Consider the following 18,428-nt stretch of genomic DNA (forward strand, 5'->3'; position numbering starts at 1 on the left):
TATCCCCACATAAAAACTTGCATGTGAATATTTGGAGCAGTTTTATTCATAATAGCCTAAAACCAGAAGCAACCAAAATGTCCTTCAATAAGTGAATAAATAAAGAAATTGTGGTATATCTACACAATGGATATTGTTCAGCAGTTAAAAGAAATGAACCAGCATGCCACGGAAAGACATGATTGAATTGTTAATGCATGTTGCAGAGTGAAAGAAACCAGTCTGAAAAGGCTACATAGTGCATAATTCCAATTCCTGACACTCTGGAAAAGACAAAGTTATAGAGATGGTATAAAGATCAGTAGTTGTCAGAGTTTCAGGTAAGAGGGAGGGTTAATAGGTGAAGAACTGAGGTGGTGAAACTATTCTGTATGATACTCTAATGGTGGATACATGACATTATTCCTTTGTCAACTCTCATAGGATTTGATTGCACAAAAAATTAACTTAATGTATTCAAATTGAAAAAATAATAATAATTTAGGATAACAGGGGGTCTTGGGGTGGAATGATGAAGTCATAAAACTGTATTACAAGTGTATAAAACAGTCTTACTGAAAGTGAGAAGGAAGTGCTAAGTAACTCTAGAAATGAGTAGAGTCGGCTAGACTAAAAGTAAAAAGAACTGTAAATAAACACTACATTCTATTTGATAAAGCTCTGTCCATGAGGATATGAGTTAACAATTCTGACTGCTCTACATGCATAGTGGAATTGAACAATTAAGTAAATGGGTGGCAGATGGTGCTAAGTTTCTCACAGTTGGAGAGGAAGTTTACACATAAGTTAGGGGAGGAGGAATGATTCATTTGGTTATGAATTATTGTTAGACTATCAGCATTAATTCATGTATATATTATATATTTATAGGTAGTTGTGTGTACATGGTTTAGTATTCCTACATATATTTTCTTGTTCTCTCAGCTAATAGGGCATAGAATCAATAATAATCCAATAGTAATGAGCACACAGAAATAAAATCTTAATTTCTAATACCATTCTCTAATAAAAGGAACTAAGCTCTTTGGAGAAATGCCTTATTCTTGGACTGGGGCAGGAAATATACAAAATAAGTCTGGAGTGTCTTGTAGTGCCAGAAAGCAATACTGTGCTTAAAACTCACACACACACATACACACACACACACACACAATGATAAAGGTATGTCAAAGGGACACAGGAGCCAACAGAAAGACCCCTCTGGCCAAATCTGTAACAATTTGAGCAGAAATAAATAAAGTAATATTGGATTACCGTCCAAGGTAAAAAAGAAATACGGATGACTCCATGCAGATATTAAAAAATGATTGAATAAGTAATAAAAAAATAATTGGGAGAGAATAGACAAATGTTTGGTGAGGAAGAACTCCTAATAATTAGATACTCTGAGCTTATTCAATAGGGGGAGCAAAACTCCCACCCCTTATGTGTGGGTTACACACGGACTTCTTTCCAGAGAATACACTACTGAAAGGGGTATGGGGAAGAGGAGCTTTCCACTGGAGAAACCTGACACACAGTACCTCAGTCAGGTGGTCAAGGTTAATATCACCAGTGATATATCATATTGGTAAAATGTACCCTTGATATGATACCATGAAAATGGGACTTTGCCTCTGTCATCTTCCTCCTGAAAACACATAACCCCTGGCTAATCATGAGAAAAACATCAGAAAACTCCCAGTTGAGGGACATTCTACAAAATAACTGTCCAATATTATTCAAAACTTTCATGGTCATCAAAAACAAGATGAGAAACTGTCACAGAAAAGTATAAGTTACATGACAATTCAATATAATGTGGCAATTCAATATAATCCCATTCTGAATGGGATCTAGAACAGAAAAAAAATGGCATTAGACAATAACTAAATAAATCTGAATAAACTAGGGATGTCAGTTGATAATAATGCATCAATATTTGTTTATTAATCTAACAATGCATCATGCTAATATAAGATATCCTGAAAGTTTGAGGAAAAGTCCTTCTTCACTGACAAGTTTTGTGATAAAACTGAAACTTTTCTTACATCTAGTTTACTAAAAATCTGAAAGTAGGATTGACACATTTGAAGCAGGCAAAGCAGATACTTCCTCTTCCTTACATTTTTATTTGTCTCTATCACAAAGCTTTAAATTATTCAACTGACTCACAGGTTTGCTGACAGTGACTTTTTTTTTTTTTAACATCTTTATTGGAGTATAATTGCTTTACAATGCTGTGTGAGTTTCTGCTGTATAACAGAGTGAATCAGCTATATGTATACATATATCCCCATATCCCCTCCCTCTTGCGTCTCCCTCCCACCCTCCCTATCCCACCCTTCTTGGTGGTCACAAAGCACCGAGCTGAAATCCCATGCGATGCAGCTGCTTCCACCTAGCTATCTATTTTACATTTGGTAGGGTTTATGTGTCAATGCTACTCTCTCACTTCGTCCCAGGTTACCCTTCTGCCTCCCCATGTCCTCAAGTCCATTCTCTACATCTGCATCTTTATCCCTGTCCTGCCCCTAGGTTCGTCAGAACCTTTTTTTTTTTCTAGATTCCATATATATGTGGTAGCATACAGTATTTGTTTTTTGCTTTCGGACTTACTATACTCTGTAAGACAGATTCTAGGTCCATCCACCTCACTACAAATAACTCAATTTCGTTTCTTTACATGGCTAAGTAATATTCCATTGTATATATGTGTCACATCTTCTTTATCCATTCATCTGTCGATAGACACTTAGGTTGCTTCCATGTCCTGGCTATTGTAAATAGAGCTGCAATGAACACTGTGGTACATGACTCTTTTTGAATTATGGTTTTCTCAGGGTATATGCCCAGTAGTGGGATTGCTGGGTCATATGCTAGTTTATTTTTATTTTTTTAAGGAACCTCCATACTGTTCTCCATAGTGGCTGTATCAATTTACATTCCCACCAACAGTGCAAGAGGGTTCCCTTTTCTCCACACCCTGTCTAGCACTTATTGTTTGTAGATTTTTTGATGATGGCCATTCTGGCCAGTGTGAGGTAATACCTCATTGTAGTTTTGATTTGTATTTCTCTAATGATTAGTGATGTTGAGCATCCTTTCATGTGTTTTTTGGCAATCTGTATATCTTCTTTGGGGAAATGTCCATTTAGGTCTTCCTCCGATTTTTGGATTGGGTTGTTTGTTCTTTTGATATTGAGCTGCATGAGCTGCTTATATATTTTGGAGGTTAATCCTTTGTCAGTTGCTTTGCTTGCAAATATTTTCTCCCATTCTGAGGGTTGTCTTTTTGTCTTGTTTATTGTTTCCTTTGCTGTGCAAAAGCTTTTAAGTTTAATTAGGTCCCATTGGTTTATTATTGTTTTCATTTCCATTTCTCTAGGAGGTGGGTCAAAAAGGATCTTACTGTGATTTATGTCATAGGGTGTTCTGTCTATGTTTTCCTCTAAGAGTTTTAAAGTGTCTGGCCTTACATTTAGGTCTTTAATCCATTTTGAGTTTATTTTTGTGTATGGTGTTAGGGAGTGTTCTAACTTCATTTTTTTACATGTAGCTGTCCAGTTTTCCCAGCACCACGTATTGAAGGGGCTGTCTTTTCTCCATTGTATATTCTTGCCTCCTTTATCAAAATAAGGTGACGATATGTGCGTGGGTTTATCTCTCAGCTTTCTAACCTGTTCCATTGAACTATATTTGTGTTCTTGTGCCAGTACCATAGTGTCTTGATTACTGTAGCTTTGTAGTATAGTATGAAGTCAGGGAGCCTGATTCATCCAGCTCCGTTTTTCTTTCTCAAGATTGCTTTGGCTATCCGGGGTCTTTTGTGTTTCCATACCAATTGTGAAATTTTTTGTTCTAGTTCTGTGAAAAATGCCATTGGTAGTTTGATAGGGATTGCATTGAATCTGTAGGTTGCTTTCAGTAATATAGTCATTTTCACAATGTTGATTCTTCCAATCCAAGAACATGGTATATCTCTCCATCTGTTTGTATCGTCTTTGATTTCTTTCATCAGTGTCTTATAGTTTTCTGCACACAGGTCTTTTGTCTTCTTAGGTAGGTTTATTCCTAGGTATTTTATTCTTTTTGTTGCAGTGGTAAATGGGAGTGTTTCCTTAATTTCTCTTTCAGATTTTTCATCATTAGTTTATAGGAATGCAAGAGATTTCTGTGCATTAATTTTGCATCCTGCTACTTTTCTAAATTCATTGATTAGCTCTAGTAGTTTTCTGGTAGCATCCTTAGGCTTTTCTATGTATAGTATCGTGTCAGCTGCAAACAGTGACAGTGTTACTTCTTTTCCAATTTGATTTCCTTTTATTTCTTTTTCTTCTCTGATTGCTGTGCCTAAAACTTCCAAAACTATGTTAAACAATAGTGGTGAAAGTGGGCAACCTTGTCTTGTTCCTGATCTTAGTGGAAATGTTTTCAGTTTTTCAGCATTGAGAATGATGTTGGCTGTGGGTTTGTCATATACAGCCTTTATTATGTTGAAGTAAGTTCCCTCTATGCCTACTTTCTGGAGGTTTTTTATCATAAATGGGTGTTGAATTTTGTCAAAAGCTTTTTCTGCATCTATTGAGATGATCATGTGGTTTTTCTCCTTCAATTTGTTAATATGGCTTATCACATTGATTGATTTTTGTATATTGAAGAATCCTTGCATTCTGGGATAAAGCCCACTTGATCATGGTGTATGATCCTTTCAATGTGCTGTTGGATTCTGTTTGCTAGTATTTGGTTGAGGATTTTTGCCTGTATGTTCGTCAGTGATATTGGCCTTTAATTTTTTTTCTTTGTGGCATCTTTGTCTGGTTTTGGTATCAGGGTGATGGTGGCTTCATAGAATGAGTTTGGGAGTGTTCCTCCCTCTGCTATATTTTGGAAGAGTTTGACAAGGTTAGGTGTTAGCTCTTCTCTAAATGTTTGATAGAATTCACCTGTGAAACCATGTGGTCCTGGGCTTCTGTTTGTTGGAAGATTTTTAATCTCAGTCTCAATTTCATTGCTTGTGATTGGTCTGTTTATATTTTCTATTTTTTGCTGGTTCCGTCTCTGAAGGTTATGCTTTTCTAAGAATTTGTCCATTTCTTCCAGGTTGTCCATTTTACTGTCATATATTTGCTTGTAGTAATCTCTCATGATCCTTTGTATTTCTGCAGTGTCAGTTGTTACTTCTCCTTTTTCATTTCTAATTCTGTTGATTTGAGTCTTCTCCCTTTTTTTCTTGATGAGTCTGGCTATTGGTTTATCAATTTTGTTTATCCTCTCAACGAACCAGCTTTTTAGTTTTATTGATCTTTGCTGTCGTTTGCTTCATTTCTTTTTCATTTATTTGTGATCTGATCTTTATGATTTCTTTCCTTCTGCTAACTTTAGGGGTTTTTTGTTCTTCTTTTGTTCTTCTTTTGTTCTTCTTTCTCTAATTGCTTTAGTTGCAAGGTTAGGTTGTTTGAGATGATTCCTGTTTCTTGAGGTAGGAATGTATTGCTATAAAGTTCCCTCTTAGAACTGCTTTTGCTGCATCCCATAGATTTTTGGGCCACTGTGTTTTCATTGTCATTTGTTTCTAGGTATTTTTTGAATTCCCCTTTGATTTCTTCAGTGATGTCTTGGTTATTTAGAATGTATTGTTTAGCCTCCATGTATTTGTATTTTTTACAGTTTTTTCCCTGTAATTGATATCTAGTCTTACACTGTTGTGGTCGGAACAGATACTTGATATAATTTCAATTTTCTTAAATTTACCAAGGCTTTATTTGTGAGCTAAGATGTGATCTGTCCTGGAGAATGTTCCATGAGCACTTGAGAAGAAGGTGTATTCTGTTGTTTTTGGATGGAATGTCCTATAAATATTAATTAAGTCCATCTTGTTTAATATATCATTTAAAGCTTGTGTTTCCTTATTTGTTTTCATTTTGGATGATCTGTCCATTGGTGAAAGTGGGGTGTTAAATACCCTACTATTATTGTGTTACTGTCAATTTCCCCTTTTACGGCTGTTAGCATTTGCCTTATGTATTGAGGTGCTCCTATGTTGGGTGCATAAATATTTACAATGGTTATATCTTCTTCTTTTGTTGATCCCTTGATCATTATGTAGTGTCCTTCTTTGTCTCTTGTAATAATCTTTATTTTAAAGTCTATTTTGTCTGATATGAGAATTGCTACTCCAGCTTTCTTGTGATTTCCATTTGCATGGAATATCTTTTTTCCATCCCGTCACTTTCAGTCTGTATGTGTCCCTAGGTCTGAAGTGGGTCTCTTGTAGACAGCGTATATACGGGTCTTGTTTTTCTGTCCATTCAGCCAGTCTATGTCTTTTGGTTGGAGCATTTAACCATTTACATGTAAGGTAATTATCAATACATATGTTCCTGTTACCATTTTTTGAATTGTTTTGGGTTTGTTATTGTAAGTCTTTTTCTTCTCTTGTGTTTCCTGCCCAGAGGAGTTCCTTTAGCATTTGTTGTAAAGCTGGTGCTGAATTTTCTTAGCTTTTGCTTGTCTGTAAAGGTTTAAATTTCTCCGTCGAATCTGAATGAGATCCTTGCTGCGTAGAGTAATCTTGGATGTAGGTTTTTCCCTTTCATCCCTTTAAATATGTCCTGCCACTCCGTTCTGGCTTGCAGAGTTTCTGCTGAAAGATCAGTTGTTAATCTTATGGGTATTCCCTTGTATGTTATTTTTTTTTTTTCCCTTGCTGCTTTTAATATTTTTTCTTTGTATTTAATTTTTGATAGTTTGATTAATATGTGTCTTGACATGTTTCTCCTTGGATTTATCCTGTATGGGACTCTCTGTGCTTACTGGACTTGATAGAATATTTCCTTTCCCATGTTAGGGAAGTTTTCAACTATAATCTCTTCAAATATTTTCTCAGTCCTTTTCTTTTTCTCTTCGTCTTCTGGGACCCCTATAATTCGAATGTTGGTGCATTCAATCTTGTCCCAGAGGTCTCTGAGACTATCCTCAAATCTTTTCATTCTTTTTTCTTTATTCTGCTCTGCAGTAGTTATTTCCACTATTTTTCTGCCAGGTCACTTATCCGTCCTTCTGCTTTAGTTATTCTGCTATTGATTCTTTCTAAAGAATTTTTACTTTCATTTATTGTGTTGTTCATCATTGTTTGTTTGCTCTTTAGTTCTTCTAGATCCTTGTTAAACGTTTCAGGTATTTTCTCCTTTCTATTTCCAAGATTTTGGATCATCTTTACTATCATTACTCTGAATTCTCTCTCAGGTAGACTGCCTATTTCCTCTTCATTTGTTTGGTCTGGTGGGTTTTTACCTTGCTCCTTCCTCTGCTGCATATTTCTGTGTCTTCTCATTTTGTTTAACTTACTGTGTCTGGGGTCTCCTTTTCACAGGCTGCATGTTCGTAGTTCCCATTGTTTTTGGTGTCTGCCCCCAGTGGGTCAGGTTGGTTCAGTGGCTTGTGTAGGCTTTCTGGTGGAGGGGACTGGTGCCTGTGTTCTGGTGGGTGGGGCTGGATCTTGTCTTTCTGGTGGGCAGGGCCACGTGTGGTGCTGTATTTTGGGGTGACTGTGAACTTAGTATGATTTTAGGCAGCCTCTCTGCTAATGGGTGAGGTTGTTGTCCTGTCTTGGTAGTTGTTTTGCATGGGGTGTCCAGCACTGGAGCTTGCTGGCCATTGGGTGGAGCTGGGTCTTAGCACTGAGACAGAGATGTCTGGGAGAGCTCTCGCTGATTGATATTATGTGTGACTGGGGGGTCTCTGGTGGTACAATGTCCTGAACTCAGCTCTCCCACCTCAGAGACTCAGGCCTGACACCAGGCCAGAGCACCAAGACCCTGTCAGCCACATGGCTCAGAAGAAAAGAAAGAAAAAGAAATAGAAAAATAAAAAAATATTAAGAAAATATTAATAACAATGAAAAAATAGAAGAGCACAATGACACCATTAAACAAATCCACCAATGATAACAAGCACTAAAAACTATACTAAGATAAACATAAACATCAGAAACAAATCAGTCGCAGGCAGAAACCCCAAGTCTACATTTGCTCCCAAGGTCCACCACCTCAATTTTGGGATGATTCATTGTCTATTCAAGTATTCCAGAGATTCAGGGTACATCAAGTTGATTGTGGTGATTTAATGTGCTTCTAGGTGCAGGTCCTGTCCCTATTCTTTTGTCTCTGTTTTTTCTTTTTTTCTTTTGCCCTACCCAGGTACATGGGTATTTTCTTGCCTTTTGGGAAGTCTGACGTCTTCTGCCAGCATTCAGTAGGTGTTCTGTAAGAGTGGTTCCACATGTAGATGTATTTTTGATGTATTTGTGGGGAGGATGGTGATCTTACTTCTCCACCATCTTGAAGGTCCCCCTCCACCCCATCTACAAGTCTTGATCAAAAATTTCATGTCGTCATTTCAAATATCAGATCTGCTGCTCGGCTTCAACTTGTTTTTCTGGGTGAGACCCGGAGCGGAGAGGGCCAGGCAGGGGAGGGAGCTGGGCAGGGGTGTAGAGCCGGGGTCCCCGGGGAGCTGACCACTGTGGCATCCGAGCTGGGTTCCTGAAGGCAAGGTGTTCCCAGTGACTTTTTTCAATAGTGCATCAGTTAAACAAAGATCGATACTGCCCTGAAGGTTTTATGTTAATAATAATGTCACTTTTATTGGTGTGTTGCCCATGATATCCAAAGTGCTTTTCCATTCATTCATTCATTTAATTACAAAAAGAATATTTCAAAAAGTCAGCATTCTCACAACTATTCCTATTTACCTAGTATCTATTACATTATCCCTATTTACAGAAATGCTCTTTCATGCTGATGCTGTGCTATGCATCTCATACCCTCCTCCAGTATAGAGATACTCCATTCCCAGGCAATGAGAGTATTTGATGCTGACAGCTCACAGGGAAATGCAGTCTGGGACACACACTGTACACCCTCATGGGGGCAGTTTGCATCCATATCGAGATCCATTTAGGATTAAGAATTCCAGTCCCATTTACTCAATGAGAAAAATTCTTAAGTCACTTTCCCAATTCCAACAATTTCTGTAGGATTTTGAATCTTCTTTGTAACTGCACCTCAGTTCAATATTTCTGTTCTTCTAATTCTTCCCTTTACACCCTGAGAGTTGTAACAAAAAGAACTCTCCAATAAATCTCCTGCACCCTTGTTTCATAGTGTGATATCTGGGAAAATTCTCCCCCAAAGGAGAGATTCAGGCAGCTCACCTGATCATCCAATTTGTGCAGAAACCCAAGTGGCCCAAGGTAATAAATAAAACAATGCTGGGTAAAAAACTTAGGTGGTTGGTCAAGAACCAGAAAGGAAATGTTTGGTTGTCAGGTGTCTAGATCTATGAAGGAACATGTTGGATGGATATATGTGAATCAGAACATGTAAAGATCTTTGTATAACATTTTAATTCTAGCAGTAAATATCCACCATAGAAAAGTCAATCACTAAACTACCACATAGAAACAATGACTTTGCAAATTAGCTACCACATAGTAGGCACAAGGGGCATATGTGGAATAGATAGGTATCTGCGATAAGGACTATCCATGATTCAAAAGTATAGCCTCCCCACTAGTTATCTATTTTACATTTGGTAGTGTATATATGTCAATGCCGGAGGGGTGGGATAGGGAGAGTGGGAGGGAGACACAAGAGAGAGTGGATATGGGGATATCTGTATACGTATAGCTGATTCACTTTGTTATACAGCAGAAACTAACACAACAATGTAAAGCAATTATACTCCAATAAAGATGTTAAAAAAAATAAATTAAATAAATAAAAAAGCATAGCCTCCAACTCACTCAGGCTAATCTAGTTAATGCTGCTACTGAATACCAAATCTTCAAGGAACAAAGGCTAGTAATGCCTTTGGTATGACACCGGTTTTCAAGGAGATTTTCCAGCTACTTAATGAAAATTTGCTAACATTGGATACTCTAAGTCTAGAAGGGAAGCTGATTTGTCATTACTAAGACATGGGTTTGCATTTCCTCTGTGCAAGACCTTGGGCCCTTACTACTCTCCAGGGATTTACTGAACATTTGAACCACTGATCTAGTGATCCTGCAAAACCATTCTTTATACCAAAAGATCCACTTTACAGTAAAGGAAATGTGACAGTCGGGATTTGACCTTGGATCCATAAATCTCTTATACACTGCACTGCCAGAGATCAGCAGGCAAGGAAAGGAGCCAACATATTGTCAAGAGTAATTGACATTGATCATCAAGAGGGGAGGTTCTTGTTATCTTATTGACCCAAGACTCTTCATTTTAAAAACTGTCCTGTACCTATAATTTTGCTTTACCATAAATTAGTGCCATTTATATCTATGTCTATTTCTAGAGATTGTTTTCTGTTTTATTGTTTTATTTGTCTACCTTTGTGCTAATACCACATTTCTTTATTTATCATAGTTTATAATAAACCTTGCTGTCTAGTAGAATGTATCCTCCGCATTGTTCTTCTTAAAATGTGTGCTGGCTTTTCTTGACCGTTTTTAACTTCTTATAAATTTTAGACTTTATTTGTCAATGTTCATGATAAATTCTGCTAGAATGTTGGTGTGATTGCTCTGAATCTGATTCTGGTCAAACTAATTGAAGCCTTTAAAATTTCTTCAACCCTCTATTAATATTATACTGTTTAATTGATTAATTTATTGCATTTATCTCATTTACATTTTTCTCTGTAGATATCTTACCCATCTTTTGTTAGATTCAATTCTAACCCTTTGATATATATATATAAATGGTATCTTTATTCTAAAATGTTATTTTCCAAATATTATTTCAGGTATAAAGAAATAAACTTAAATTTTATTTTACTTCATTTTCTTTTTTTTTTCTTTCAGTTTTATTGAGCTATAACTGAAATACAACACTACATATGTTTAAGGTATGCAGCATAATGACTTACGTACATCATGAAGCATTAAGCATTTGACTTACGTACATCATGAAATTACCACAATAAGTTTAGTGAACAGTCATCATCTCATATAGATACAAAATAAAGGAAAAAGAAAAAAAATTTTTTCCTTGTTATAAGAACTCTTAGGATTTACTCTCTTAACAGGTTTTTATATGCCATACATTATTGTTAATTATATTTATCATGTTGTACACTACATCACTAGTACTTATTTACCGTATAACTGGAAGTTTCACCTTTTGCCTACCTTCATCCAATTCCCCCTCTCTCCAGCCCCTGCCTCTGGTAACTACAAATCTGATCTCTTTTCCTATGAGTTTTCTTGCTTGTTTGTTTGTTTTTGAAGTGTAATTGGCCTGCAACACTATGTTAGTTGCTGTTTCAGAACATAGTGATTTGGTATTTTTATATGTTTCAGAATGATCACCACAGTAAGTCTAGTTAGGATATGTCACCATACAAAGATAATACATAGTTATTGACTATATTCCCCACGCTATACATTTCATACCTGTGACTCATTTATTTTGTAACTGGAAGTCTGTCCCTCTTAATCTCCCTCACCTATTTCTGTCATCCCCCCGCTCCATTTTCCTCTGGCAACCACCTCTTTGTTCTCTGTATCTATGACTCTGTTTCTGTTTTATTATGCTTGTTCATTGGTTTTGTTTTCTTAGAATCCACATATAAGTGGATTTCATAACTTGAATTTTATATCGTTAAACTTTAGCTTGTATCCAATACTGTAAATTCACCTTCTAATTCTAAAAAATCCATTAAAAAAGTCTTTGGATATTCTATACACAGAATCAGTTCCTCTGTGAAAAATGACAGATAATATTTTTATTCCAATTCTAACAACATTTATTTCTTATTTTTGTTTCCTTTGTCTACTTAAAACCACTAGATTTTTGAAATAACATGAAAATAGTGGGCACGAGTCTACCATAGGAAAGTATTGGAGCTTAGTTCTACTCTTAAGTAATCAAAGCATGCCTAGGTGATAATATCCATTGGTACATGGATGCAAGCCATAAATGGTTGGCAGCTGATTACAGGTCCACTCAGTGTTGTCTTGAAAACAATGGTGATGGAAAATCCTCCTGATGAGTAGAGCTTTAGGTGATATACCCGCTCTTATATTTTATGGAATTATATACAGACATTTGTCAGTGGAGATTGGTCTGCCCCACTGGTTAAGAGTGCCTGGAATAAAAATATTAGAATATTATAAACAAGGAGTTCTGGGATAGAGACTTGTAGAAGATATTTATCACATTTTAACACTCAACCAAGAGCATTTTAGCACAGGCACTAAACAACCAAAAGAAAATATAGCCAGGCAGGTTTACATCAGCCATCCTTAGTCATTGGTGACACCAATATTGGCATTATAAGCACATGAACAAAGTGATTTTAGGGTTTGAGATAGAGGCTAAGTATGAGGACATCTGCACAATTATTCTGGCTATTGGTCCCCACATATCTATCCTGGCAACAACAAAGACCAAGGCTAAGCCTTCAATAGGGCTTCAATTCTCAAGAAGATGAGATGGTCTCTTAGTGACAAGTTGCTTACAATGGTCCTTTATACTCTGGACTGGTGAGTATTTTATTCTCAGAGGAATGGGTTTATCCAAACATAAATTTTGGATATGGGTTTCCCTTTCCTACATGCAGAGTCTCAGCCAGTGCAAATATCTGAGTGCTACTAGTATAGAATCCTATATAATAGTATTTAAAACCAGGACACATGCCCTATAGCAAAGAATGAGGGAGGGGGCTCATGGCCATGGTACCCACTGATCATATCATACCATCCACAACCTTCTACTCGGATAAGCTTTGTAATGACCTTTGAAAGCATAGATGAAGTACTAATTTGGAGGTCACAGTAGGCACGATGGCATGCCAACCATCTGGATGCAGGATACACATTGAATCAAAGACACTGTGTTCCCATTAGAAAATACCCATGATCTGGGGTTAAACATGAATGTTCCCACTTATCATCACTCCCAATGACCCATTGGGTTTGTGCTTTTTATTCCTATATTTTGGGGTTCTACAGGATTAGAAATCTTGGTCTCTAAAAGGAGCACATTTTTTTCTCCAGGATAAACAGCGAAATTCCCATTTAATTATAAAATATGACTGGTGCCCATGAAATTAGGATTCCTTGGGTACAGGAAGCAGTGGGCAAAAAAGGAATCACTGACGTGGCAGGGATAACTGACCGATCATCAAGAGTGGGTAGGTTTGCTCTTGCTCAGAAGGAGTAGGAAGGAATATGTGTGGAAACCAGGTGATTCACGTGGTGCCTTCCCTTGACCAAATATGAATGTAAATGGAAAGGAAAACAACCACTAGGGACATGGTGACCTGAGTACAGGCTCCTCATGAATCAAAGTCTAGATCACTACAGTACGTGAGCAATTCAGGTCAAAAAAAGAGAGTTGCCTAAAGGAAAGGAAATCTAGAATGGATGGTCAAAGAAGTAGATAAATAGAATCACTTGTGGTTCTGAAACCAGTGCGTGTCAGAGGCCGAAGTCACTCTTTCAAACTTCCTTCTTATAAACTTCCCTTAGGAAGAGACATATTCATGGTTTACTTGCCCCTTGAATGTTTATGCAGAATTGGACATGTCCAAGGGTTAGACTGAATAACACTGAAAAGGGAAGCAAAATATTTATTTTAAAGAAAGCTCATTTTAATCGGAGAAAGAGTCATGTAACAAGTTAATAAAATTACACTACTGTGATGACTGTGCTGGATGCTAAGTGGTGTAAGACAGGCAGGTGGAACAGTGAATATGGGGAAGTCATTTCAGGTATGGTAGCAAAGGCAGTCTCTCTTACCAGAGATCTTAAGAATTCCAGTGAGCTAGCCCTGTGAAAAGATGGTAAAATTTCCAGGCAAATAGAATATGTGAAGTAATCTCCTTATCTTTTAGCGTGGAGTATCAATAGATAATTTGAAAAGTTGATAAATCACCGAATACCAGTGTAGCATATTAAAAATTATGTTCTTACCTGACCGGAAAAATGAATGATGAAAAGGAATTTTAGGGAATGAGACTAGAGATCTGGGCATAGGAATCTGGTGGAGGCGGTGATGATGGACTTTTATTTATTTGAAATATCTATAAATGGTTAGATTTTTATTTTGTTTTACTATTTGTCATAAAAAAAGCAATAAATAAAAACATGAAAAATATTCCACGGTATTTAGATGAAAGTGCAGTATTCTAATTAACATTCTTCAAATGTTATATTTTGAACATTTGAATTGCTTGACAATAGTAGACATTCAAAAAGTTCAGACAATTAAAATGGAGAAATACTGTTGCCTAAAGCGTGTTTAGTTCTCTAGACTGGTTTCAGCTGGGATTTGTCAAGCTTTTTCACTAATGTCTCTGATGACTCCAATATCTCTGATGTTCATTATGACTAATGTTTTGATGTTCCCTTAATGTCTGAAAACTATAAATCACAATTAAACAAATAAATTAAGTAGACTTGAATTAGGCCTTAATTTTGAAAGAATATATTCATTAAAATATCTAAAAATAGAATAACAGGTTGCCCATCCAGTATAATGCATGGTTAGCCAGGTAATTGTTTTAAAGGTCTGAGAAAGATATTTAGAGTAACACAAATGGATTTTAAATTTCACAAATGGATTTGAAATTTAAAATGTTACAATTAATGTAACATGTTACATTTATAAATTATGTAACATGTAATGTAACTTGAGAAATTATGTAACACGTTACATAATGTAAGGTGTTAGTTTCTCTATCAAGTTTAAGACATAAGCAACTAGCTTTTAATTTTTCTCTGTAACTTGAGATTTGATACTCAAAGCCTGAGGCTAAAAGGCACATGTTTCTTTCTTTGTGTGCCTTACAAAAAGTTAGATTAGTACTTTAGGCTCTTGACAAGTTTAGAGGCTATTTTAAGTAACACTCCTTCGGCTGTTAGTTCTGTAGTTGAAGGGATCTTAGTACTTGAGTATATCATCAGACATACAATATGTAGACATAACTGTCAAAAAAAAAAAAAAACCTTAAAAAGCTTATTTCCACTATTAAAAGTGTCAATTCAACGAGCTATTTAGAAACAGTACGCTCGAATACTTCAAGTTGAGAAGCTATGAGCCGATGTTTTTATTGCAATGATTGCAAACATATTCAAATAATACTAAAGCTTTGCATTGTCTCAGCAGCAAATTACTAGAAGTATATGAAAAGGTTTTTTTCTTTCTTCTCCCCTCCTTCTCTTCTATCATTCACCTCTTCATCTCCTCTTCCTCCCCCATCTTCTGTTTCCACCACTCTGCCCCCCTCAATTTGGCAGTAGGGGAACATCCCACTTATGAATGCCAAGACAATAATATTAAGGAAGTTTCCTTTTAAAATGTGAGTTACTTTGAAATATGCAGTGTGAAACATATGTGTTCATCTTCTGAGAAAACTGCATTTGGATATCAAAAATCCAATCCAATGTGTACATCAGGTTTATTCTCTTCAATGTAAAAATGTCAGATTTTAAAAAAAATTCTAGAATTTATGTTGTGGATCTTTTGTAGGAAATCTGATATCTTGGTGAGCCATATGTTATTAAACTTTTTGAAAAAAACATGAAGAATAAAACACACAGCCTTTAAAAAACAAAAATTAGAAAAATACAGTCTTTCAGTATAACACAGGACTAAAGAGAATATTCAAATCTCTTAATAGTTGCCCGTTCCCCCAGCCATGCCTTCAGAGATTACTATTCTTCCCTCTCCTGAGGTTTGTGAAGAAACATCTGAGCCAAAAAAGTTCATCATATTAATTTGGCAACTAGCATAGAGTATTACTTCTTTGAATCAAAGTATAAATTGTTCCTGCTTTCCAATTTCTTGGAACCCCAAGTGTGACTTTTAGTCTAAGTTATAGGGATAATTATCTCAATTCCTCATTTCCCCTGGTTATGAAAATTCAACCTGGGTGTTTTATATGAATAAGAATATGCAATTGAGCTGTTAAATGAATATAAGCTCAGGCAGGCCATTTAAAAAATTTAATAGAATTATTTGGTGTGTGCACTTAATACCACCAGCCCCTTCTATCCATTTATATAAATGCAACTACTAATCACTTATATTAGAATGAACTGATATGTCAATAGCAACATCTTTAAACTCTTGGGGCTTCATCTTCTATATGAGGTACTTAATTTCATGCTCTAATAAAATTGCTGATTTATACTCTCTACTAACTAATCCTTCTAACTTTGTCCAATAATAATTAAATTGCCAGTATAGTCCAAAAAGACAATTTTAAGCTCTTATTGGAAAGAGAAAAGAATTGCTTGCCTAAATGTAAATTGGCTTTGTTGTTTATTAATATAGCTAACGTTCCTCACTGAATTGCAATGTATAAATGTATAAGGTAAGGATATAGGAGCTTAGAAACTTTTCAGCGTTAGTTTATGTTCTATACTTTCATAATGATTTGAGTGTAGAATTTAAATTAACCAACTTAGAGCTTCTATTATTTTCTTTGGCAAAACAAATCACACTATTTGCAACCTATAATGCATTTACATAATTTTGCATAGCTCCAGCCAAACTAAACTACTTAAATGTCTAATAAATACCCTCAGTTTTATCTTTTGTTATTTGTTAAATCCAATAGTAATATTGTGATTGTTATTTAGTTCTTTGATGCTTTTCATTTTTGAGTTTATAGACCTCTAGCTCCATTATAAGCTTTTAACAAGGCCAAAATGTATGGTTTTAAGAACTTAATTTCAAATATGTACTGGGTGATATAATAAAGAATAGTGAGATAATTACTTTTCTAGAATGCAATTTGTTAAAAAGTTTTAGCCATATTGTGTACCTCAGTTCTGCTTATAACTTTAATAAACTGGGTTGAGTTATGGAGGGAACCAGTAATGTTTGTGTTTGGGGAAAAATACCACTTCAAAAACCTGCTTTTGAAATAATTCAAACATAATTTTAACCTAAACCAACTATGTGTATGTTTTCCCTATGGCATACTTTCTAGATGCATGGGTGTTTCATCTTTTTATATCTTTATGAAGGTATTGACTTTTTGCTATATTTCCTGTTTTTCGTTTGGACTATCTGTTGCAATTCATTTGTGATTTAGCTTAATTTTATTTTCTTTTGTAGTGTATTTTTTTTTTCTAATTTCTTGTGATCTTAGCTGCCAGTTCAATGAGTAAGACACTAAATGAGACTACAGTACACTTTTACTTGCACACTGAGGCTTATTACAGAGGTCATTAGTCTAAGGGTGGTATTACTGGGTTTTCCCTTGGAGAACAATGAAACATCATTACTCAGATGTTTTTCATTGGTTTTATTAGTTTCCTTATTAGAGAAATCTACTATTATTCTTAATAAAGGATGAAAGCTTGAGTGTCAGAATGCGAGGTGAATGGCAGGAGAACAGAGCTGGGAGAATGACCACACCACTCAATTAATATATTTTCTTTTAGTCCTTTTATTTTCCATTTGGTACTCCCACCTCAGCTGTGTCTGATTTTCTTAAGGTTGTATTTCCTCTGGTGTGGAATTCGCTAGAAGCCTAACTGCATCTTTCAAAACTTCCTGCTCTTTTAGATCCTGCAGCAAGTATGAGGAGTAACTGGTGTCTTAAGAACCTGAACCTGTCTTTAGTTCTACAGGGCACTCAGGGGACATCTGAGCTTCCTACTGATTTTTCTCTTCGCATCCTCAGTTTGTCAGTTATCACTCATCTATTTGCTTGTCAACTTTAATGAAAAATGTCGTTCTTTCTTCTTTGTGAGATTTATGCTTCCCCCTTTTTTCAGATCTTTCTATTGTCTTTTTAGTTGGGAATTGAGAAGGTATTAGGAAAATACACACATTAAAGCCACCACCTTTAATTAAATTCTTTATTTTAAATTACTTAAGAAAAAAACAGGAAAATTATTTCACAAAACATTTTTAGAAGATAAAATATAGTAAATATAGTTCCTCAATTAGAAGGCTTTAATGAATCCTTTCTGGAAAAGAACAACACAAAAGAGTTGTATATCCTAATTTCATCAAAGTATGTCTTTTTGAAAAGAGGTTAACTTCTTGCCTGTCCTTTTCAAGAACCTTTGATTGCTAGTACTAATATGACCCTCAAACTTCTCGGTTCTTAGAACATAAAGTTATGACATGATTCTTCCCCTTAAGAGATATATAAGAAGAAGTACAACTGTCTCTAGAAGCTTCTTTTGATCTTAATTTTTGGAAATGCTTAAAAATCATTTGGAATTTCCTCTAAATCTTCTGTTTAGTGCTGATATTTGATTGGAAATTCAGTTACTTTTCAAAGTTCTAAGTAAAATTTCCACAGTATTTTCTTGTGAAATATATATATATATATATATATATATATATATGTATGTATGTATGTATATGTATATACATTTATATATAATTTGATGGATAGTTTTCCAGGCCCTAGAAATTTTT

Source organism: Balaenoptera borealis, assembly GCF_965194805.1.
Source record: "Balaenoptera borealis genome assembly, chromosome: 5".
In the NCBI taxonomy this organism is placed as follows: Eukaryota; Metazoa; Chordata; class Mammalia; order Artiodactyla; family Balaenopteridae; genus Balaenoptera; species Balaenoptera borealis.